This window comes from Meles meles, chromosome 6, assembly GCF_922984935.1.
Source record: "Meles meles chromosome 6, mMelMel3.1 paternal haplotype, whole genome shotgun sequence".
Lineage (NCBI taxonomy): Eukaryota > Metazoa > Chordata > Mammalia > Carnivora > Mustelidae > Meles > Meles meles.
In genome coordinates this window covers 24,415,160-24,436,781 of record NC_060071.1, presented here as the reverse complement: position 1 = coordinate 24,436,781, position 21,622 = coordinate 24,415,160, and the positions used below count along the sequence as shown (strand labels likewise).

The 21,622-nt window shown below is 67.6% G+C and overlaps 12 non-coding genes across 12 annotated transcripts; all 12 read right to left on the bottom strand.

Moving 5' to 3' along the window:
* Positions 1-1,573: 1,573 nt before the first annotated feature.
* Positions 1,574-1,654, bottom strand: LOC123945595. Its single transcript, XR_006819415.1, has one exon. It is a non-coding gene; the product is annotated as a small nucleolar RNA SNORD115 (small nucleolar RNA).
* Positions 1,655-3,254: 1,600 nt separating this feature from the next.
* LOC123945445 lies at positions 3,255-3,335 on the bottom strand. The gene has a single exon (XR_006819273.1). It is a non-coding gene; the product is annotated as a small nucleolar RNA SNORD115 (small nucleolar RNA).
* Positions 3,336-4,919: 1,584 nt separating this feature from the next.
* Positions 4,920-5,000, bottom strand: LOC123945594. The gene has a single exon (XR_006819414.1). It is a non-coding gene; the product is annotated as a small nucleolar RNA SNORD115 (small nucleolar RNA).
* Positions 5,001-6,600: 1,600 nt separating this feature from the next.
* On the bottom strand, positions 6,601-6,681 carry LOC123945444. The gene has a single exon (XR_006819272.1). It is a non-coding gene; the product is annotated as a small nucleolar RNA SNORD115 (small nucleolar RNA).
* A 1,584-nt stretch (positions 6,682-8,265) lies between these two features.
* On the bottom strand, positions 8,266-8,346 carry LOC123945593. The gene has a single exon (XR_006819413.1). It is a non-coding gene; the product is annotated as a small nucleolar RNA SNORD115 (small nucleolar RNA).
* Positions 8,347-9,946: 1,600 nt separating this feature from the next.
* Positions 9,947-10,027, bottom strand: LOC123945443. Its single transcript, XR_006819271.1, has one exon. It is a non-coding gene; the product is annotated as a small nucleolar RNA SNORD115 (small nucleolar RNA).
* Positions 10,028-11,611: 1,584 nt separating this feature from the next.
* On the bottom strand, positions 11,612-11,692 carry LOC123945592. The gene has a single exon (XR_006819412.1). It is a non-coding gene; the product is annotated as a small nucleolar RNA SNORD115 (small nucleolar RNA).
* A 1,600-nt stretch (positions 11,693-13,292) lies between these two features.
* Positions 13,293-13,373, bottom strand: LOC123945442. The gene has a single exon (XR_006819270.1). It is a non-coding gene; the product is annotated as a small nucleolar RNA SNORD115 (small nucleolar RNA).
* Positions 13,374-14,957: 1,584 nt separating this feature from the next.
* LOC123945591 lies at positions 14,958-15,038 on the bottom strand. Its single transcript, XR_006819411.1, has one exon. It is a non-coding gene; the product is annotated as a small nucleolar RNA SNORD115 (small nucleolar RNA).
* A 1,590-nt stretch (positions 15,039-16,628) lies between these two features.
* LOC123945441 lies at positions 16,629-16,709 on the bottom strand. Its single transcript, XR_006819269.1, has one exon. It is a non-coding gene; the product is annotated as a small nucleolar RNA SNORD115 (small nucleolar RNA).
* Positions 16,710-18,293: 1,584 nt separating this feature from the next.
* LOC123945590 lies at positions 18,294-18,374 on the bottom strand. Its single transcript, XR_006819410.1, has one exon. It is a non-coding gene; the product is annotated as a small nucleolar RNA SNORD115 (small nucleolar RNA).
* Positions 18,375-19,974: 1,600 nt separating this feature from the next.
* On the bottom strand, positions 19,975-20,055 carry LOC123945440. Its single transcript, XR_006819268.1, has one exon. It is a non-coding gene; the product is annotated as a small nucleolar RNA SNORD115 (small nucleolar RNA).
* Positions 20,056-21,622: the final 1,567 nt, after the last annotated feature.

Below are 21,622 nucleotides of genomic sequence, written 5' to 3'. Positions count from 1 at the left end.
AGGCGACGCGGGAGGTCCCCTACCACCCAGAAGCTGCTTACCGAGGCTGCTCTCAGGACAGCGCCATACCCCGGCTTCCTGAGGCATGGGACCTGGCGGCGGGGCTGGGCGATGCAAGACTTGGTGGTCAGGGCCAGATCCTCGCTTGGGGATGGGGGCCTAAGGAGGGAGGGGGAGGCCGGCCGTCGGAACGGCGTGCTCGCTGGCCCGTGCCATGCCGCCAAGAACTCTCCAGCCCGAAGCCCTGGCCGGTGCTGTCCAGGCGGGCGGCTGACCCACCCAGGGCTCGGGTCCGCGGGCAAGGGGCAGGACACAAGGGACCCGCTGCCCATCCCTGGCCTTCCCAAATCCACGGAGATCCGGGCCCCCGTGGGAGCCTCCCCTTGCTAGGAAAGGCCCCAGAGCATGGCCTGGAGCACAGGGATTTCCAGTGCTCCCCCGATGTCTGCCGGGGCCCCAAGCAAAGCGTGGCGCACCCGGAAGTGAGGGCCCGAAGGACGCCTTCCCACACATGGGGACCGCGGTGGTCTAGGGACCCGGGCCCTGGCACTCGCAGCCAACGGTGGCCCCCAGGCCCTGATCGCCCAGGGCGAAAAAGGGAATCGCGTCTCACCGTCTCCCACCAAGCAGCGCAAGGCAGGAGACCGCGGCCCGCCCTGCAGGAGGGTCCTGACTCTCCCCTTGTGGCGGCGCTTCCTCTGGGGGCCTCAGAGGACCGGCTCAGCCCCACGGCCTGCTGTGGCCCGGGACTCGCCACTCTTCCCCTGGGCCAGGGAAACCTTGCTGACTCGGGAAATCCGAGGAAACATTCGAGGGCTGTACTTCAGCAGCCTCCCGTGCCCTGCTTACACTTGGGCGTCTGCTGCATTCTTCATGAGCTCTGCCCTCTCCAGCCCTCTCCAGAACCATCGGCTGGGGTGACTCGAGCGACAACCACTCGCTGAAGGGGACAGAGGGCCCTGACACCAAGGGACTCACGTCCGCTCTCTTCTCGGGCGCACAGGACACAGCTGGACGTACAAGGAGGCCTCAGGTCCATGTGGGACGACGGCGGCATGCCCCCAGCCCCCAGTCGTTGCCAGTGACCTGGCCCAACTTTCCCATTCCCTGCACGTGGGATTGCTGAAGGGCGGCTGTGCATGGGCAGGTCCACGCTGTGTGGGCCACCACAGCCCCCATCCCTAGCACAGTGCTGGAGCCGGGGCCCGTGCGGGGATCCGGGCTCCGCGGACAATGCCCATGGCGCCTGGCATCTCCCTGCAGGCCCAGAGTCTTCCACTCACCTCTCTTGGGTCACGCCGCACCAAGTTCCGGCCCCCGAGGCCCGCTGAAAGACACAAGGGGCAACGGTCTCCTAAGCAATGGCACCGAGGGAGCTGTCCTGCGAGGTGGATTGGGTCCGGAGGCCGGGCGGAACGCCTCACGACCTCGAGCGGACCCCTGACGGGCACAGACAGGCCAGGGCCAGCACGGGGAGCCCCGAGGGTACGATGGCCTCACGCCCACAACTGCGGCGCACCTCCAGGGTCCCCAGGGTCTGGGGGAGGCTGATCCCGGCACAGACGCCTGTCTTGGGCCTCAGCGTAATCCTATTGAGCATGATTTTTAGGTCATCATCGCTCTTCGAGACCACTTGAGTTCTCATCACTGACCCAAGCAAGCTGGTGGCGATGCGTGCGGCCTCGGGGCACCCCGAAGCTGCTTACCGGGGCTGCATTCCGCACCGCGTCCATGCCCCCGGGTCCTGAGACGTGAGACCTCTGGGCAGGGCGGGGCCAAGCAAGACGTGCTCATCTGGGCGAGCTTCTCGATTGTGGATGGGTTTCTAAGGAGAGACGGAGAGACCAGCTGTCCAAACGTCCTGGTCTGAAGCGCCTGCCGTGCGGCCCAGGGCCCCCTTTCCCGGAGTCCTGGCCACTGGGGGCCCGGCAGAGTTCGGAGCCAAGCATGGCAGGTGTCCGCCAGGAAGGAGCCGGGCCCAAGGGCCCGGCTGCCCTTTCCGGGGCATCCCAAAGCAATGGAGACCGTGGTCCCTGTGGGAGCCCAGCCTTCTGGAGAACGGCCCCTGACCATGGCATGGACCACAGGGCTTTGGCCGGGTCCCCGCTGTCTCCCGGAGTGGCGAGCCAAGAGCGGCGGCCCGGGAGGTTTGGCCAGGACGCCGCCCACCCTCTCCTGGAGCCACCTGGGAGCCAAGGACCTGAGCCCCTGCCCGGGAAGCCAAAGGTTGCCGGGGCCCAGGGCTCCCCCACGGCCGAGCGGGGAAAGCCAGGTCACTCTCCACCACGGCAGCAAGGCACACCGCCCGCTGGCCGCTCTGGACGAGGGACCTGACTCGGCCCGTGCAGTGCCGCTTCACCACGACCCTATCCCGGGTGCTTGAGAGTCTCAGGTGAGAGGCTGAGCCCCAACGGCTGCTGTGGCCTGGGACGTGCAGTTTCTGCCCCCCCGCCCCAGTGGAACCGTGCCGTCTGGCCAGCTCAACGAATCCTCGTGGGCTCTTCGGAAGTGGCCTCCCGGGGCCCCAAACGCCTTGGTCGTCTGCAGGACGGGACAGGAGCTCGGGCCAGTGCAGCCCGCAGAAACCTGCCATGGGCCGGGCCTTGAGCAACAAGGTGTTGCTCAAGGGCACAGTGGCCTCCGAGACCACGGGTCTCACGTCCACTCCCTTTCTGGGCCCCCCGGACACGCCGCAATTGATCAGGAGGCCTCGGGTGCACCTGGGCCTTGGGCGGCCAGCCCGCGCTTTCCAGGCCTTGTCAGCCCCCCGGCCCACGTTTCGCGATCCCTGCCCCTGGGATGGCTCAGGGGCACACGCTCACGGGGACTTCGGTGCCGTCCGGACAATGAGGACCCGCATCCCCAGCCCAGGCCCAGCTGCGGAGTCCCTGCTGGGGTCCCCGCTTCCCGATGCCAGGCCAAGGGGTCTGGGGCCTCCCTCGGAGCCCAGAGGCTTCCGCTCACCTCTCCTGGTGGGAGACGCGCCAAGAACCTTGCCAGCCAGGCCCGCTGAAAGACACAAGGACACAAGGGTGGCTAAGCCCTGGCTCTCGGGCAGCTGTCCGGGGAAGAGGCCTGGGTCGGTAGACCAGCTGGAACGCCAGAACACCCCGTCGGCACCCGCAGGTGCACCGAAGTCCGGGGGCCACAGCAGAGAGCCTCGAGCGGTGGTTCTCCTCCCGCGGCCACCTGCAGCGCACCCTCACTGCCCCGACGCTCTGGGGGAGGCTGACCCCGGCACGGTCCCCTGCCTTGGGCCTCAGCGTAATCCTATTGAGCGTGATTTTTAGGTCCTCATCGCTCTTCGAGACCATATGAGTTCTCATCATTGACCCAAGCACGCCCGAGGCGACGCGGGAGGTCCCCTACCACCCAGAAGCTGCTTACCGAGGCTGCTCTCAGGACAGCGCCATACCCCGGCTTCCTGAGGCATGGGACCTGGCGGCGGGGCTGGGCGATGCAAGACTTGGTGGTCAGGGCCAGATCCTCGCTTGGGGATGGGGGCCTAAGGAGGGAGGGGGAGGCCGGCCGTCGGAACGGCGTGCTCGCTGGCCCGTGCCATGCCGCCAAGAACTCTCCAGCCCGAAGCCCTGGCCGGTGCTGTCCAGGCGGGCGGCTGACCCACCCAGGGCTCGGGTCCGCGGGCAAGGGGCAGGACACAAGGGACCCGCTGCCCATCCCTGGCCTTCCCAAATCCACGGAGATCCGGGCCCCCGTGGGAGCCTCCCCTTGCTAGGAAAGGCCCCAGAGCATGGCCTGGAGCACAGGGATTTCCAGTGCTCCCCCGATGTCTGCCGGGGCCCCAAGCAAAGCGTGGCGCACCCGGAAGTGAGGGCCCGAAGGACGCCTTCCCACACATGGGGACCGCGGTGGTCTAGGGACCCGGGCCCTGGCACTCGCAGCCAACGGTGGCCCCCAGGCCCTGATCGCCCAGGGCGAAAAAGGGAATCGCGTCTCACCGTCTCCCACCAAGCAGCGCAAGGCAGGAGACCGCGGCCCGCCCTGCAGGAGGGTCCTGACTCTCCCCTTGTGGCGGCGCTTCCTCTGGGGGCCTCAGAGGACCGGCTCAGCCCCACGGCCTGCTGTGGCCCGGGACTCGCCACTCTTCCCCTGGGCCAGGGAAACCTTGCTGACTCGGGAAATCCGAGGAAACATTCGAGGGCTGTACTTCAGCAGCCTCCCGTGCCCTGCTTACACTTGGGCGTCTGCTGCATTCTTCATGAGCTCTGCCCTCTCCAGCCCTCTCCAGAACCATCGGCTGGGGTGACTCGAGCGACAACCACTCGCTGAAGGGGACAGAGGGCCCTGACACCAAGGGACTCACGTCCGCTCTCTTCTCGGGCGCACAGGACACAGCTGGACGTACAAGGAGGCCTCAGGTCCATGTGGGACGACGGCGGCATGCCCCCAGCCCCCAGTCGTTGCCAGTGACCTGGCCCAACTTTCCCATTCCCTGCACGTGGGATTGCTGAAGGGCGGCTGTGCATGGGCAGGTCCACGCTGTGTGGGCCACCACAGCCCCCATCCCTAGCACAGTGCTGGAGCCGGGGCCCGTGCGGGGATCCGGGCTCCGCGGACAATGCCCATGGCGCCTGGCATCTCCCTGCAGGCCCAGAGTCTTCCACTCACCTCTCTTGGGTCACGCCGCACCAAGTTCCGGCCCCCGAGGCCCGCTGAAAGACACAAGGGGCAACGGTCTCCTAAGCAATGGCACCGAGGGAGCTGTCCTGCGAGGTGGATTGGGTCCGGAGGCCGGGCGGAACGCCTCACGACCTCGAGCGGACCCCTGACGGGCACAGACAGGCCAGGGCCAGCACGGGGAGCCCCGAGGGTACGATGGCCTCACGCCCACAACTGCGGCGCACCTCCAGGGTCCCCAGGGTCTGGGGGAGGCTGATCCCGGCACAGACGCCTGTCTTGGGCCTCAGCGTAATCCTATTGAGCATGATTTTTAGGTCATCATCGCTCTTCGAGACCACTTGAGTTCTCATCACTGACCCAAGCAAGCTGGTGGCGATGCGTGCGGCCTCGGGGCACCCCGAAGCTGCTTACCGGGGCTGCATTCCGCACCGCGTCCATGCCCCCGGGTCCTGAGACGTGAGACCTCTGGGCAGGGCGGGGCCAAGCAAGACGTGCTCATCTGGGCGAGCTTCTCGATTGTGGATGGGTTTCTAAGGAGAGACGGAGAGACCAGCTGTCCAAACGTCCTGGTCTGAAGCGCCTGCCGTGCGGCCCAGGGCCCCCTTTCCCGGAGTCCTGGCCACTGGGGGCCCGGCAGAGTTCGGAGCCAAGCATGGCAGGTGTCCGCCAGGAAGGAGCCGGGCCCAAGGGCCCGGCTGCCCTTTCCGGGGCATCCCAAAGCAATGGAGACCGTGGTCCCTGTGGGAGCCCAGCCTTCTGGAGAACGGCCCCTGACCATGGCATGGACCACAGGGCTTTGGCCGGGTCCCCGCTGTCTCCCGGAGTGGCGAGCCAAGAGCGGCGGCCCGGGAGGTTTGGCCAGGACGCCGCCCACCCTCTCCTGGAGCCACCTGGGAGCCAAGGACCTGAGCCCCTGCCCGGGAAGCCAAAGGTTGCCGGGGCCCAGGGCTCCCCCACGGCCGAGCGGGGAAAGCCAGGTCACTCTCCACCACGGCAGCAAGGCACACCGCCCGCTGGCCGCTCTGGACGAGGGACCTGACTCGGCCCGTGCAGTGCCGCTTCACCACGACCCTATCCCGGGTGCTTGAGAGTCTCAGGTGAGAGGCTGAGCCCCAACGGCTGCTGTGGCCTGGGACGTGCAGTTTCTGCCCCCCCGCCCCAGTGGAACCGTGCCGTCTGGCCAGCTCAACGAATCCTCGTGGGCTCTTCGGAAGTGGCCTCCCGGGGCCCCAAACGCCTTGGTCGTCTGCAGGACGGGACAGGAGCTCGGGCCAGTGCAGCCCGCAGAAACCTGCCATGGGCCGGGCCTTGAGCAACAAGGTGTTGCTCAAGGGCACAGTGGCCTCCGAGACCACGGGTCTCACGTCCACTCCCTTTCTGGGCCCCCCGGACACGCCGCAATTGATCAGGAGGCCTCGGGTGCACCTGGGCCTTGGGCGGCCAGCCCGCGCTTTCCAGGCCTTGTCAGCCCCCCGGCCCACGTTTCGCGATCCCTGCCCCTGGGATGGCTCAGGGGCACACGCTCACGGGGACTTCGGTGCCGTCCGGACAATGAGGACCCGCATCCCCAGCCCAGGCCCAGCTGCGGAGTCCCTGCTGGGGTCCCCGCTTCCCGATGCCAGGCCAAGGGGTCTGGGGCCTCCCTCGGAGCCCAGAGGCTTCCGCTCACCTCTCCTGGTGGGAGACGCGCCAAGAACCTTGCCAGCCAGGCCCGCTGAAAGACACAAGGACACAAGGGTGGCTAATCCCTGGCTCTCGGGCAGCTGTCCGGGGAAGAGGCCTGGGTCGGTAGACCAGCTGGAACGCCAGAACACCCCGTCGGCACCCGCAGGTGCACCGACGTCCGGGGGCCACAGCAGAGAGCCTCGAGAGGTGGTTCTCCTCCCGCGGCCACCTGCAGCGCACCCTCACTGCCCCGACGCTCTGGGGGAGGCTGACCCCGGCACGGTCCCCTGCCTTGGGCCTCAGCGTAATCCTATTGAGCGTGATTTTTAGGTCCTCATCGCTCTTCGAGACCATATGAGTTCTCATCATTGACCCAAGCACGCCCGAGGCGACGCGGGAGGTCCCCTACCACCCAGAAGCTGCTTACCGAGGCTGCTCTCAGGACAGCGCCATACCCCGGCTTCCTGAGGCATGGGACCTGGCGGCGGGGCTGGGCGATGCAAGACTTGGTGGTCAGGGCCAGATCCTCGCTTGGGGATGGGGGCCTAAGGAGGGAGGGGGAGGCCGGCCGTCGGAACGGCGTGCTCGCTGGCCCGTGCCATGCCGCCAAGAACTCTCCAGCCCGAAGCCCTGGCCGGTGCTGTCCAGGCGGGCGGCTGACCCACCCAGGGCTCGGGTCCGCGGGCAAGGGGCAGGACACAAGGGACCCGCTGCCCATCCCCGGCCTTCCCAAATCCACGGAGATCCGGGCCCCCGTGGGAGCCTCCCCTTGCTGAGAAAGGCCCCAGAGCATGGCCTGGAGCACAGGGATTTCCAGTGCTCCCCCGATGTCTGCCGGGGCCCCAAGCAAAGCGTGGCGCACCCGGATGTGAGGGCCCGAAGGACGCCTTCCCACACATGGGGACCGCGGTGGTCTAGGGACCCGGGCCCTGGCACTCGCAGCCAGCGGTGGCCCCCAGGCCCTGATCGCCCAGGGCGAAAAAGGGAATCGCGTCTCACCGTCTCCCACCAAGTAGCGCAAGGCAGGAGACCGCGGCCCGCCCTGCAGGAGGGTCCTGACTCTCCCCTTGTGGCGGCGCTTCCTCTGGGGGCCTCAGAGGACCGGCTCAGCCCCACGGCCTGCTGTGGCCCGGGACTCGCCACTCTTCCCCTGGGCCAGGGAAACCTTGCTGACTCGGGAAATCCGAGGAAACATTCGAGGGCTGTACTTCAGCAGCCTCCCGTGCCCTGCTTACACTTGGGCGTCTGCTGCATTCTTCATGAGCTCTGCCCTCTCCAGCCCTCTCCAGAACCATCGGCTGGGGTGACTCGAGCGACAACCACTCGCTGAAGGGGACAGAGGGCCCTGACACCAAGGGACTCACGTCCGCTCTCTTCTCGGGCGCACAGGACACAGCTGGACGTACAAGGAGGCCTCAGGTCCATGTGGGACGACGGCGGCATGCCCCCAGCCCCCAGTCGTTGCCAGTGACCTGGCCCAACTTTCCCATTCCCTGCACGTGGGATTGCTGAAGGGCGGCTGTGCATGGGCAGGTCCACGCTGTGTGGGCCACCACAGCCCCCATCCCTAGCACAGTGCTGGAGCCGGGGCCCGTGCGGGGATCCGGGCTCCGCGGACAATGCCCATGGCGCCTGGCATCTCCCTGCAGGCCCAGAGTCTTCCACTCACCTCTCTTGGGTCACGCCGCACCAAGTTCCGGCCCCCGAGGCCCGCTGAAAGACACAAGGGGCAACGGTCTCCTAAGCAATGGCACCGAGGGAGCTGTCCTGCGAGGTGGATTGGGTCCGGAGGCCGGGCGGAACGCCTCACGACCTCGAGCGGACCCCTGACGGGCACAGACAGGCCAGGGCCAGCACGGGGAGCCCCGAGGGTACGATGGCCTCACGCCCACAACTGCGGCGCACCTCCAGGGTCCCCAGGGTCTGGGGGAGGCTGATCCCGGCACAGACGCCTGTCTTGGGCCTCAGCGTAATCCTATTGAGCATGATTTTTAGGTCATCATCGCTCTTCGAGACCACTTGAGTTCTCATCACTGACCCAAGCAAGCTGGTGGCGATGCGTGCGGCCTCGGGGCACCCCGAAGCTGCTTACCGGGGCTGCATTCCGCACCGCGTCCATGCCCCCGGGTCCTGAGACGTGAGACCTCTGGGCAGGGCGGGGCCAAGCAAGACGTGCTCATCTGGGCGAGCTTCTCGATTGTGGATGGGTTTCTAAGGAGAGACGGAGAGACCAGCTGTCCAAACGTCCTGGTCTGAAGCGCCTGCCGTGCGGCCCAGGGCCCCCTTTCCCGGAGTCCTGGCCACTGGGGGCCCGGCAGAGTTCGGAGCCAAGCATGGCAGGTGTCCGCCAGGAAGGAGCCGGGCCCAAGGGCCCGGCTGCCCTTTCCGGGGCATCCCAAAGCAATGGAGACCGTGGTCCCTGTGGGAGCCCAGCCTTCTGGAGAACGGCCCCTGACCATGGCATGGACCACAGGGCTTTGGCCGGGTCCCCGCTGTCTCCCGGAGTGGCGAGCCAAGAGCGGCGGCCCGGGAGGTTTGGCCAGGACGCCGCCCACCCTCTCCTGGAGCCACCTGGGAGCCAAGGACCTGAGCCCCTGCCCGGGAAGCCAAAGGTTGCCGGGGCCCAGGGCTCCCCCACGGCCGAGCGGGGAAAGCCAGGTCACTCTCCACCACGGCAGCAAGGCACACCGCCCGCTGGCCGCTCTGGACGAGGGACCTGACTCGGCCCGTGCAGTGCCGCTTCACCACGACCCTATCCCGGGTGCTTGAGAGTCTCAGGTGAGAGGCTGAGCCCCAACGGCTGCTGTGGCCTGGGACGTGCAGTTTCTGCCCCCCCGCCCCAGTGGAACCGTGCCGTCTGGCCAGCTCAACGAATCCTCGTGGGCTCTTCGGAAGTGGCCTCCCGGGGCCCCAAACGCCTTGGTCGTCTGCAGGACGGGACAGGAGCTCGGGCCAGTGCAGCCCGCAGAAACCTGCCATGGGCCGGGCCTTGAGCAACAAGGTGTTGCTCAAGGGCACAGTGGCCTCCGAGACCACGGGTCTCACGTCCACTCCCTTTCTGGGCCCCCCGGACACGCCGCAATTGATCAGGAGGCCTCGGGTGCACCTGGGCCTTGGGCGGCCAGCCCGCGCTTTCCAGGCCTTGTCAGCCCCCCGGCCCACGTTTCGCGATCCCTGCCCCTGGGATGGCTCAGGGGCACACGCTCACGGGGACTTCGGTGCCGTCCGGACAATGAGGACCCGCATCCCCAGCCCAGGCCCAGCTGCGGAGTCCCTGCTGGGGTCCCCGCTTCCCGATGCCAGGCCAAGGGGTCTGGGGCCTCCCTCGGAGCCCAGAGGCTTCCGCTCACCTCTCCTGGTGGGAGACGCGCCAAGAACCTTGCCAGCCAGGCCCGCTGAAAGACACAAGGACACAAGGGTGGCTAAGCCCTGGCTCTCGGGCAGCTGTCCGGGGAAGAGGCCTGGGTCGGTAGACCAGCTGGAACGCCAGAACACCCCGTCGGCACCCGCAGGTGCACCGAAGTCCGGGGGCCACAGCAGAGAGCCTCGAGCGGTGGTTCTCCTCCCGCGGCCACCTGCAGCGCACCCTCACTGCCCCGACGCTCTGGGGGAGGCTGACCCCGGCACGGTCCCCTGCCTTGGGCCTCAGCGTAATCCTATTGAGCGTGATTTTTAGGTCCTCATCGCTCTTCGAGACCATATGAGTTCTCATCATTGACCCAAGCACGCCCGAGGCGACGCGGGAGGTCCCCTACCACCCAGAAGCTGCTTACCGAGGCTGCTCTCAGGACAGCGCCATACCCCGGCTTCCTGAGGCATGGGACCTGGCGGCGGGGCTGGGCGATGCAAGACTTGGTGGTCAGGGCCAGATCCTCGCTTGGGGATGGGGGCCTAAGGAGGGAGGGGGAGGCCGGCCGTCGGAACGGCGTGCTCGCTGGCCCGTGCCATGCCGCCAAGAACTCTCCAGCCCGAAGCCCTGGCCGGTGCTGTCCAGGCGGGCGGCTGACCCACCCAGGGCTCGGGTCCGCGGGCAAGGGGCAGGACACAAGGGACCCGCTGCCCATCCCTGGCCTTCCCAAATCCACGGAGATCCGGGCCCCCGTGGGAGCCTCCCCTTGCTAGGAAAGGCCCCAGAGCATGGCCTGGAGCACAGGGATTTCCAGTGCTCCCCCGATGTCTGCCGGGGCCCCAAGCAAAGCGTGGCGCACCCGGAAGTGAGGGCCCGAAGGACGCCTTCCCACACATGGGGACCGCGGTGGTCTAGGGACCCGGGCCCTGGCACTCGCAGCCAACGGTGGCCCCCAGGCCCTGATCGCCCAGGGCGAAAAAGGGAATCGCGTCTCACCGTCTCCCACCAAGCAGCGCAAGGCAGGAGACCGCGGCCCGCCCTGCAGGAGGGTCCTGACTCTCCCCTTGTGGCGGCGCTTCCTCTGGGGGCCTCAGAGGACCGGCTCAGCCCCACGGCCTGCTGTGGCCCGGGACTCGCCACTCTTCCCCTGGGCCAGGGAAACCTTGCTGACTCGGGAAATCCGAGGAAACATTCGAGGGCTGTACTTCAGCAGCCTCCCGTGCCCTGCTTACACTTGGGCGTCTGCTGCATTCTTCATGAGCTCTGCCCTCTCCAGCCCTCTCCAGAACCATCGGCTGGGGTGACTCGAGCGACAACCACTCGCTGAAGGGGACAGAGGGCCCTGACACCAAGGGACTCACGTCCGCTCTCTTCTCGGGCGCACAGGACACAGCTGGACGTACAAGGAGGCCTCAGGTCCATGTGGGACGACGGCGGCATGCCCCCAGCCCCCAGTCGTTGCCAGTGACCTGGCCCAACTTTCCCATTCCCTGCACGTGGGATTGCTGAAGGGCGGCTGTGCATGGGCAGGTCCACGCTGTGTGGGCCACCACAGCCCCCATCCCTAGCACAGTGCTGGAGCCGGGGCCCGTGCGGGGATCCGGGCTCCGCGGACAATGCCCATGGCGCCTGGCATCTCCCTGCAGGCCCAGAGTCTTCCACTCACCTCTCTTGGGTCACGCCGCACCAAGTTCCGGCCCCCGAGGCCCGCTGAAAGACACAAGGGGCAACGGTCTCCTAAGCAATGGCACCGAGGGAGCTGTCCTGCGAGGTGGATTGGGTCCGGAGGCCGGGCGGAACGCCTCACGACCTCGAGCGGACCCCTGACGGGCACAGACAGGCCAGGGCCAGCACGGGGAGCCCCGAGGGTACGATGGCCTCACGCCCACAACTGCGGCGCACCTCCAGGGTCCCCAGGGTCTGGGGGAGGCTGATCCCGGCACAGACGCCTGTCTTGGGCCTCAGCGTAATCCTATTGAGCATGATTTTTAGGTCATCATCGCTCTTCGAGACCACTTGAGTTCTCATCACTGACCCAAGCAAGCTGGTGGCGATGCGTGCGGCCTCGGGGCACCCCGAAGCTGCTTACCGGGGCTGCATTCCGCACCGCGTCCATGCCCCCGGGTCCTGAGACGTGAGACCTCTGGGCAGGGCGGGGCCAAGCAAGACGTGCTCATCTGGGCGAGCTTCTCGATTGTGGATGGGTTTCTAAGGAGAGACGGAGAGACCAGCTGTCCAAACGTCCTGGTCTGAAGCGCCTGCCGTGCGGCCCAGGGCCCCCTTTCCCGGAGTCCTGGCCACTGGGGGCCCGGCAGAGTTCGGAGCCAAGCATGGCAGGTGTCCGCCAGGAAGGAGCCGGGCCCAAGGGCCCGGCTGCCCTTTCCGGGGCATCCCAAAGCAATGGAGACCGTGGTCCCTGTGGGAGCCCAGCCTTCTGGAGAACGGCCCCTGACCATGGCATGGACCACAGGGCTTTGGCCGGGTCCCCGCTGTCTCCCGGAGTGGCGAGCCAAGAGCGGCGGCCCGGGAGGTTTGGCCAGGACGCCGCCCACCCTCTCCTGGAGCCACCTGGGAGCCAAGGACCTGAGCCCCTGCCCGGGAAGCCAAAGGTTGCCGGGGCCCAGGGCTCCCCCACGGCCGAGCGGGGAAAGCCAGGTCACTCTCCACCACGGCAGCAAGGCACACCGCCCGCTGGCCGCTCTGGACGAGGGACCTGACTCGGCCCGTGCAGTGCCGCTTCACCACGACCCTATCCCGGGTGCTTGAGAGTCTCAGGTGAGAGGCTGAGCCCCAACGGCTGCTGTGGCCTGGGACGTGCAGTTTCTGCCCCCCCGCCCCAGTGGAACCGTGCCGTCTGGCCAGCTCAACGAATCCTCGTGGGCTCTTCGGAAGTGGCCTCCCGGGGCCCCAAACGCCTTGGTCGTCTGCAGGACGGGACAGGAGCTCGGGCCAGTGCAGCCCGCAGAAACCTGCCATGGGCCGGGCCTTGAGCAACAAGGTGTTGCTCAAGGGCACAGTGGCCTCCGAGACCACGGGTCTCACGTCCACTCCCTTTCTGGGCCCCCCGGACACGCCGCAATTGATCAGGAGGCCTCGGGTGCACCTGGGCCTTGGGCGGCCAGCCCGCGCTTTCCAGGCCTTGTCAGCCCCCCGGCCCACGTTTCGCGATCCCTGCCCCTGGGATGGCTCAGGGGCACACGCTCACGGGGACTTCGGTGCCGTCCGGACAATGAGGACCCGCATCCCCAGCCCAGGCCCAGCTGCGGAGTCCCTGCTGGGGTCCCCGCTTCCCGATGCCAGGCCAAGGGGTCTGGGGCCTCCCTCGGAGCCCAGAGGCTTCCGCTCACCTCTCCTGGTGGGAGACGCGCCAAGAACCTTGCCAGCCAGGCCCGCTGAAAGACACAAGGACACAAGGGTGGCTAAGCCCTGGCTCTCGGGCAGCTGTCCGGGGAAGAGGCCTGGGTCGGTAGACCAGCTGGAACGCCAGAACACCCCGTCGGCACCCGCAGGTGCACCGACGTCCGGGGGCCACAGCAGAGAGCCTCGAGAGGTGGTTCTCCTCCCGCGGCCACCTGCAGCGCACCCTCACTGCCCCGACGCTCTGGGGGAGGCTGACCCCGGCACGGTCCCCTGCCTTGGGCCTCAGCGTAATCCTATTGAGCGTGATTTTTAGGTCCTCATCGCTCTTCGAGACCATATGAGTTCTCATCATTGACCCAAGCACGCCCGAGGCGACGCGGGAGGTCCCCTACCACCCAGAAGCTGCTTACCGAGGCTGCTCTCAGGACAGCGCCATACCCCGGCTTCCTGAGGCATGGGACCTGGCGGCGGGGCTGGGCGATGCAAGACTTGGTGGTCAGGGCCAGATCCTCGCTTGGGGATGGGGGCCTAAGGAGGGAGGGGGAGGCCGGCCGTCGGAACGGCGTGCTCGCTGGCCCGTGCCATGCCGCCAAGAACTCTCCAGCCCGAAGCCCTGGCCGGTGCTGTCCAGGCGGGCGGCTGACCCACCCAGGGCTCGGGTCCGCGGGCAAGGGGCAGGACACAAGGGACCCGCTGCCCATCCCCGGCCTTCCCAAATCCACGGAGATCCGGGCCCCCGTGGGAGCCTCCCCTTGCTGAGAAAGGCCCCAGAGCATGGCCTGGAGCACAGGGATTTCCAGTGCTCCCCCGATGTCTGCCGGGGCCCCAAGCAAAGCGTGGCGCACCCGGATGTGAGGGCCCGAAGGACGCCTTCCCACACATGGGGACCGCGGTGGTCTAGGGACCCGGGCCCTGGCACTCGCAGCCAGCGGTGGCCCCCAGGCCCTGATCGCCCAGGGCGAAAAAGGGAATCGCGTCTCACCGTCTCCCACCAAGTAGCGCAAGGCAGGAGACCGCGGCCCGCCCTGCAGGAGGGTCCTGACTCTCCCCTTGTGGCGGCGCTTCCTCTGGGGGCCTCAGAGGACCGGCTCAGCCCCACGGCCTGCTGTGGCCCGGGACTCGCCACTCTTCCCCTGGGCCAGGGAAACCTTGCTGACTCGGGAAATCCGAGGAAACATTCGAGGGCTGTACTTCAGCAGCCTCCCGTGCCCTGCTTACACTTGGGCGTCTGCTGCATTCTTCATGAGCTCTGCCCTCTCCAGCCCTCTCCAGAACCATCGGCTGGGGTGACTCGAGCGACAACCACTCGCTGAAGGGGACAGAGGGCCCTGACACCAAGGGACTCACGTCCGCTCTCTTCTCGGGCGCACAGGACACAGCTGGACGTACAAGGAGGCCTCAGGTCCATGTGGGACGACGGCGGCATGCCCCCAGCCCCCAGTCGTTGCCAGTGACCTGGCCCAACTTTCCCATTCCCTGCACGTGGGATTGCTGAAGGGCGGCTGTGCATGGGCAGGTCCACGCTGTGTGGGCCACCACAGCCCCCATCCCTAGCACAGTGCTGGAGCCGGGGCCCGTGCGGGGATCCGGGCTCCGCGGACAATGCCCATGGCGCCTGGCATCTCCCTGCAGGCCCAGAGTCTTCCACTCACCTCTCTTGGGTCACGCCGCACCAAGTTCCGGCCCCCGAGGCCCGCTGAAAGACACAAGGGGCAACGGTCTCCTAAGCAATGGCACCGAGGGAGCTGTCCTGCGAGGTGGATTGGGTCCGGAGGCCGGGCGGAACGCCTCACGACCTCGAGCGGACCCCTGACGGGCACAGACAGGCCAGGGCCAGCACGGGGAGCCCCGAGGGTACGATGGCCTCACGCCCACAACTGCGGCGCACCTCCAGGGTCCCCAGGGTCTGGGGGAGGCTGATCCCGGCACAGACGCCTGTCTTGGGCCTCAGCGTAATCCTATTGAGCATGATTTTTAGGTCATCATCGCTCTTCGAGACCACTTGAGTTCTCATCACTGACCCAAGCAAGCTGGTGGCGATGCGTGCGGCCTCGGGGCACCCCGAAGCTGCTTACCGGGGCTGCATTCCGCACCGCGTCCATGCCCCCGGGTCCTGAGACGTGAGACCTCTGGGCAGGGCGGGGCCAAGCAAGACGTGCTCATCTGGGCGAGCTTCTCGATTGTGGATGGGTTTCTAAGGAGAGACGGAGAGACCAGCTGTCCAAACGTCCTGGTCTGAAGCGCCTGCCGTGCGGCCCAGGGCCCCCTTTCCCGGAGTCCTGGCCACTGGGGGCCCGGCAGAGTTCGGAGCCAAGCATGGCAGGTGTCCGCCAGGAAGGAGCCGGGCCCAAGGGCCCGGCTGCCCTTTCCGGGGCATCCCAAAGCAATGGAGACCGTGGTCCCTGTGGGAGCCCAGCCTTCTGGAGAACGGCCCCTGACCATGGCATGGACCACAGGGCTTTGGCCGGGTCCCCGCTGTCTCCCGGATTGGCGAGCCAAGAGCGGCGGCCCGGGAGGTTTGGCCAGGACGCCGCCCACCCTCTCCTGGAGCCACCTGGGGGCCAAGGACCTGAGCCCCTGCCCGGGAAGCCAAAGGTTGCCGGGGCCCAGGGCTCCCCCACGGCCGAGCGGGGAAAGCCAGGTCACTCTCCACCACAGCAGCAAGGCACACCGCCCGCTGGCCGCTCTGGACGAGGGACCTGACTCGGCCCGTGCAGTGCCGCTTCACCACGACCCTATCCCGGGTGCTTGAGAGTCTCAGGTGAGAGGCTGAGCCCCAACGGCTGCTGTGGCCTGGGACGTGCAGTTTCTGCCCCCCCCGCCCCAGTGGAACCGTGCCGTCTGGCCAGCTCAACGAATCCTCGTGGGCTCTTCGGAAGTGGCCTCCCGGGGCCCCAAACGCCTTGGTCGTCTGCAGGACGGGACAGGAGCTCGGGCCAGTGCAGCCCGCAGAAACCTGCCATGGGCCGGGCCTTGAGCAACAAGGTGTTGCTCAAGGGCACAGTGGCCTCCGAGACCACGGGTCTCACGTCCACTCCCTTTCTGGGCCCCCCGGACACGCCGCAATTGATCAGGAGGCCTCGGGTGCACCTGGGCCTTGGGCGGCCAGCCCGCGCTTTCCAGGCCTTGTCAGCCCCCCGGCCCACGTTTCGCGATCCCTGCCCCTGGGATGGCTCAGGGGCACACGCTCACGGGGACTTCGGTGCCGTCCGGACAATGAGGACCCGCATCCCCAGCCCAGGCCCAGCTGCGGAGTCCCTGCTGGGGTCCCCGCTTCCCGATGCCAGGCCAAGGGGTCTGGGGCCTCCCTCGGAGCCCAGAGGCTTCCGCTCACCTCTCCTGGTGGGAGACGCGCCAAGAACCTTGCCAGCCAGGCCCGCTGAAAGACACAAGGACACAAGGGTGGCTAAGCCCTGGCTCTCGGGCAGCTGTCCGGGGAAGAGGCCTGGGTCGGTAGACCAGCTGGAACGCCAGAACACCCCGTCGGCACCCGCAGGTGCACCGACGTCCGGGGGCCACAGCAGAGAGCCTCGAGAGGTGCAGCGCACCTGCAGCGCACCCTCACTGCCCCGACGCTCTGGGGGAGGCTGACCCCGGCACGGTCCCCTGCCTTGGGCCTCAGCGTAATCCTATTGAGCGTGATTTTTAGGTCCTCATCGCTCTTCGAGACCATATGAGTTCTCATCATTGACCCAAGCACGCCCGAGGCGACGCGGGAGGTCCCCTACCACCCAGAAGCTGCTTACCGAGGCTGCTCTCAGGACAGCGCCATACCCTGGCTTCCTGAGGCATGGGACCTGGCGGCGGGGCTGGGCGATGCAAGACTTGGTGGTCAGGGCCAGATCCTCGCTTGGGGATGGGGGCCTAAGGAGGGAGGGGGAGGCCGGCCGTTGGAACGGCGTGCTCGCTGGCCCGTGCCATGCCGCCAAGAACTCTCCAGCCCGAAGCCCTGGCCGGTGCTGTCCAGGCGGGCGGCTGACCCACCCAGGGCTCGGGTCCGCGGGCAAGGGGCAGGACACAAGGGACCCGCTGCCCATCCCTGGCCTTCCCAAATCCACGGAGATCCGGGCCCCCGTGGGAGCCTCCCCTTGCTAGGAAAGGCCCCAGAGCATGGCCTGGAGCACAGGGATTTCCAGTGCTCCCCCGATGTCTGCCGGGGCCCCAAGCAAAGCGTGGCGCACCCGGAAGTGAGGGCCCGAAGGACGCCTTCCCACACATGGGGACCGCGGTGGTCTAGGGACCCGGGCCCTGGCACTCGCAGCCAACGGTGGCCCCCAGGCCCTGATCGCCCAGGGCGAAAAAGGGAATCGCGTCTCACCGTCTCCCACCAAGCAGCGCAAGGCGGGAGACCGCGGCCCGCCCTGCAGGAGGGTCCTGACTCTCCCCTTGTGGCGGCGCTTCCTCTGGGGGCCTCAGAGGACCGGCTCAGCCCCATGGCCTGCTGTGGCCCGGGGCTCGCCACTCTTCCCCTGGGCCAGGGAAACCTTGCTGACTCGGGAAATCCGAGGAAACATTCGAGGGCTGTACTTCAGCAGCCTCCCGTGCCCTGCTTACACTTGGGCGTCTGCTGCATTCTTCATGAGCTCTGCCCTCTCCAGCCCTCTCCAGAACCATCGGCTGGGGTGACTCGAGCGACAACCACTCGCTGAAGGGGACAGAGGGCCCTGACACCAAGGGACTCACGTCCGCTCTCTTCTCGGGCGCACAGGACACAGCTGGACGTACAAGGAGGCCTCAGGTCCATGTGGGACGACGGCGGCATGCCCCCAGCCCCCAGTCGTTGCCAGTGACCTGGCCCAACTTTCCCATTCCCTGCACGTGGGATTGCTGAAGGGCGGCTGTGCATGGGCAGGTCAACGCTGTGTGGGCCACCACAGCCCCCATCCCTAGCACAGTGCTGGAGCCGGGGCCCGTGCGGGGATCCGGGCTCCGCGGACAATGCCCATGGCGCCTGGCATCTCCCTGCAGGCCCAGAGTCTTCCACTCACCTCTCTTGGGTCACGCCGCACCAAGTTCCGGCCCCCGAGGCCCGCTGAAAGACACAAGGGGCAACGGTCTCCTAAGCAATGGCACCGAGGGAGCTGTCCTGCGAGGTGGATTGGGTCCGGAGGCCGGGCGGAACGCCTCACGACCTCGAGCGGACCCCTGACGGGCACAGACAGGCCAGGGCCAGCACGGGGAGCCCCGAGGGTACGATGGCCTCACGCCCACAACTGCGGCGCACCTCCAGGGTCCCCAGGGTCTGGGGGAGGCTGATCCCGGCACAGACGCCTGTCTTGGGCCTCAGCGTAATCCTATTGAGCATGATTTTTAGGTCATCATCGCTCTTCGAGACCACTTGAGTTCTCATCACTGACCCAAGCAAGCTGGTGGCGATGCGTGCGGCCTCGGGGCACCCCGAAGCCGCTTACCGGGGCTGCATTCCGCACCGCGTCCATGCCCCCGGGTCCTGAGACGTGAGACCTCTGGGCAGGGCGGGGCCAAGCAAGACGTGCTCATCTGGGCGAGCTTCTCGATTGTGGATGGGTTTCTAAGGAGAGACGGAGAGACCAGCTGTCCAAACGTCCTGGTCTGAAGCGCCTGCCGTGCGGCCCAGGGCCCCCTTTCCCGGAGTCCTGGCCACTGGGGGCCCGGCAGAGTTCGGAGCCAAGCATGGCAGGTGTCCGCCAGGAAGGAGCCGGGCCCAAGGGCCCGGCTGCCCTTTCCGGGGCATCCCAAAGCAATGGAGACCGTGGTCCCTGTGGGAGCCCAGCCTTCTGGAGAACGGCCCCTGACCATGGCATGGACCACAGGGCTTTGGCCGGGTCCCCGCTGTCTCCCGGAGTGGCGAGCCAAGAGCGGCGGCCCGGGAGGTTTGGCCAGGACGCCGCCCACCCTCTCCTGGAGCCACCTGGGAGCCAAGGACCTGAGCCCCTGCCCGGGAAGCCAAAGGTTGCCGGGGCCCAGGGCTCCCCCACGGCCGAGCGGGGAAAGCCAGGTCACTCTCCACCAAGGCAGCAAGGCACACCGCCCGCTGGCCGCTCTGGACGAGGGACCTGACTCGGCCCGTGCAGTGCCGCTTCACCACGACCCTATCCCGGGTGCTTGAGAGTCTCAGGTGAGAGGCTGAGCCCCAACGGCTGCTGTGGCCTGGGACGTGCAGTTTCTGCCCCCCCGCCCCAGTGGAACCGTGCCGTCTGGCCAGCTCAACGAATCCTCGTGGGCTCTTCGGAAGTGGCCTCCCGGGGCCCCAAACGCCTTGGTCGTCTGCAGGACGGGACAGGAGCTCGGGCCAGTGCAGCCCGCAGAAACCTGCCATGGGCCGGGCCTTGAGCAACAAGGTGTTGCTGAAGGGCACAGTGGCCTCCGAGACCACGGGTCTCACGTCCACTCCCTTTCTGGGCCCCCCGGACACGCCGCAATTGATCAGGAGGCCTCGGGTGCACCTGGGCCTTGGGCGGCCAGCCCGCGCTTTCCAGGCCTTGTCAGCCCCCCGGCCCACGTTTCGCGATCCCTGCCCCTGGGATGGCTCAGGGGCACACGCTCACGGGGACTTCGGTGCCGTCCGGACAATGAGGACCCGCATCCCCAGCCCAGGCCCAGCTGCGGAGTCCCTGCTGGGGTCCCCGCTTCCCGATGCCAGGCCAAGGGGTCTGGGGCCTCCCTCGGAGCCCAGAGGCTTCCGCTCACCTCTCCTGGTGGGAGACGCGCCAAGAACCTTGCCAGCCAGGCCCGCTGAAAGACACAAGGACACAAGGGTGGCTAAGCCCTGGCTCTCGGGCAGCTGTCCGGGGAAGAGGCCTGGGTCGGTAGACCAGCTGGAACGCCAGAACACCCCGTCGGCACCCGCAGGTGCACCGACGTCCGGGGGCCACAGCAGAGAGCCTCGAGAGGTGGTTCTCCTCCCGCGGCCACCTGCAGCGCACCCTCACTGCCCCGACGCTCTGGGGGAGGCTGACCCCGGCACGGTCCCCTGCCTTGGGCCTCAGCGTAATCCTATTGAGCGTGATTTTTAGGTCCTCATCGCTCTTCGAGACCATATGAGTTCTCATCATTGACCCAAGCACGCCCGAGGCGACGCGGGAGGTCCCCTACCACCCAGAAGCTGCTTACCGAGGCTGCTCTCAGGACAGCGCCATACCCCGTCTTCCTGAGGCATGGGACCGGGCGGCGGGGCTGGGCGATGCAAGACTTGGTGGTCAGGGCCAGATCCTCGCTTGGGGATGGGGGCCTAAGGAGGGAGGGGGAGGCCGGCCGTCGGAACGGCGTGCTCGCTGGCCCGTGCCATGCCGCCAAGAACTCTCCAGCCCGAAGCCCTGGCCGGTGCTGTCCAGGCGGGCGGCTGACCCACCCAGGGCTCGGGTCCGCGGGCAAGGGGCAGGACACAAGGGACCCGCTGCCCATCCCTGGCCTTCCCAAATCCACGGAGATCCGGGCCCCCGTGGGAGCCTCCCCTTGCTAGGAAAGGCCCCAGAGCATGGCCTGGAGCACAGGGATTTCCAGTGCTCCCCCGATGTCTGCCGGGGCCCCAAGCAAAGCGTGGCGCACCCGGAAGTGAGGGCCCGAAGGACGCCTTCCCACACATGGGGACCGCGGTGGTCTAGGGACCCGGGCCCTGGCACTCGCAGCCAACGGTGGCCCCCAGGCCCTGATCGCCCAGGGCGAAAAAGGGAATCGCGTCTCACCGTCTCCCACCAAGCAGCGCAAGGCAGGAGACCGCGGGCCGCCCTGCAGGAGGGTCCTGACTCTCCCCTTGTGGCGGCGCTTCCTCTGGGGGCCTCAGAGGACCGGCTCAGCCCCATGGCCTGCTGTGGCCCGGGGCTCGCCACTCTTCCCCTGGGCCAGGGAAACCTTGCTGACTCGGGAAATCCGAGGAAACATTCGAGGGCTGTACTTCAGCAGCCTCCCGTGCCCTGCTTACACTTGGGCGTCTGCTGCATTCTTCATGAGCTCTGCCCTCTCCAGCCCTCTCCAGAACCATCGGCTGGGGTGACTCGAGCGACAACCACTCGCTGAAGGGGACAGAGGGCCCTGACACCAAGGGACTCACGTCCGCTCTCTTCTCGGGCGCACAGGACACAGCTGGACGTACAAGGAGGCCTCAGGTCCATGTGGGACGACGGCGGCATGCCCCCAGCCCCCAGTCGTTGCCAGTGACCTGGCCCAACTTTCCCATTCCCTGCACGTGGGATTGCTGAAGGGCGGCTGTGCATGGGCAGGTCAACGCTGTGTGGGCCACCACAGCCCCCATCCCTAGCACAGTGCTGGAGCCGGGGCCCGTGCGGGGATCCGGGCTCCGCGGGCAATGCCCATGGCGCCTGGCATCTCCCTGCAGGCCCAGAGTCTTCCACTCACCTCTCTTGGGTCACGCCGCACCAAGTTCCGGCCCCCGAGGCCCGCTGAAAGACACAAGGGGCAACGGTCTCCTAAGCAATGGCACCGAGGGAGCTGTCCTGCGAGGTGGATTGGGTCCGGAGGCCGGGCGGAACGCCTCACGACCTCGAGCGGACCCCTGACGGGCACAGACAGGCCAGGGCCAGCACGGGGAGCCCCGAGGGTACGATGGCCTCACGCCCACAACTGCGGCGCACCTCCAGGGTCCCCAGGGTCTGGGGGAGGCTGATCCCG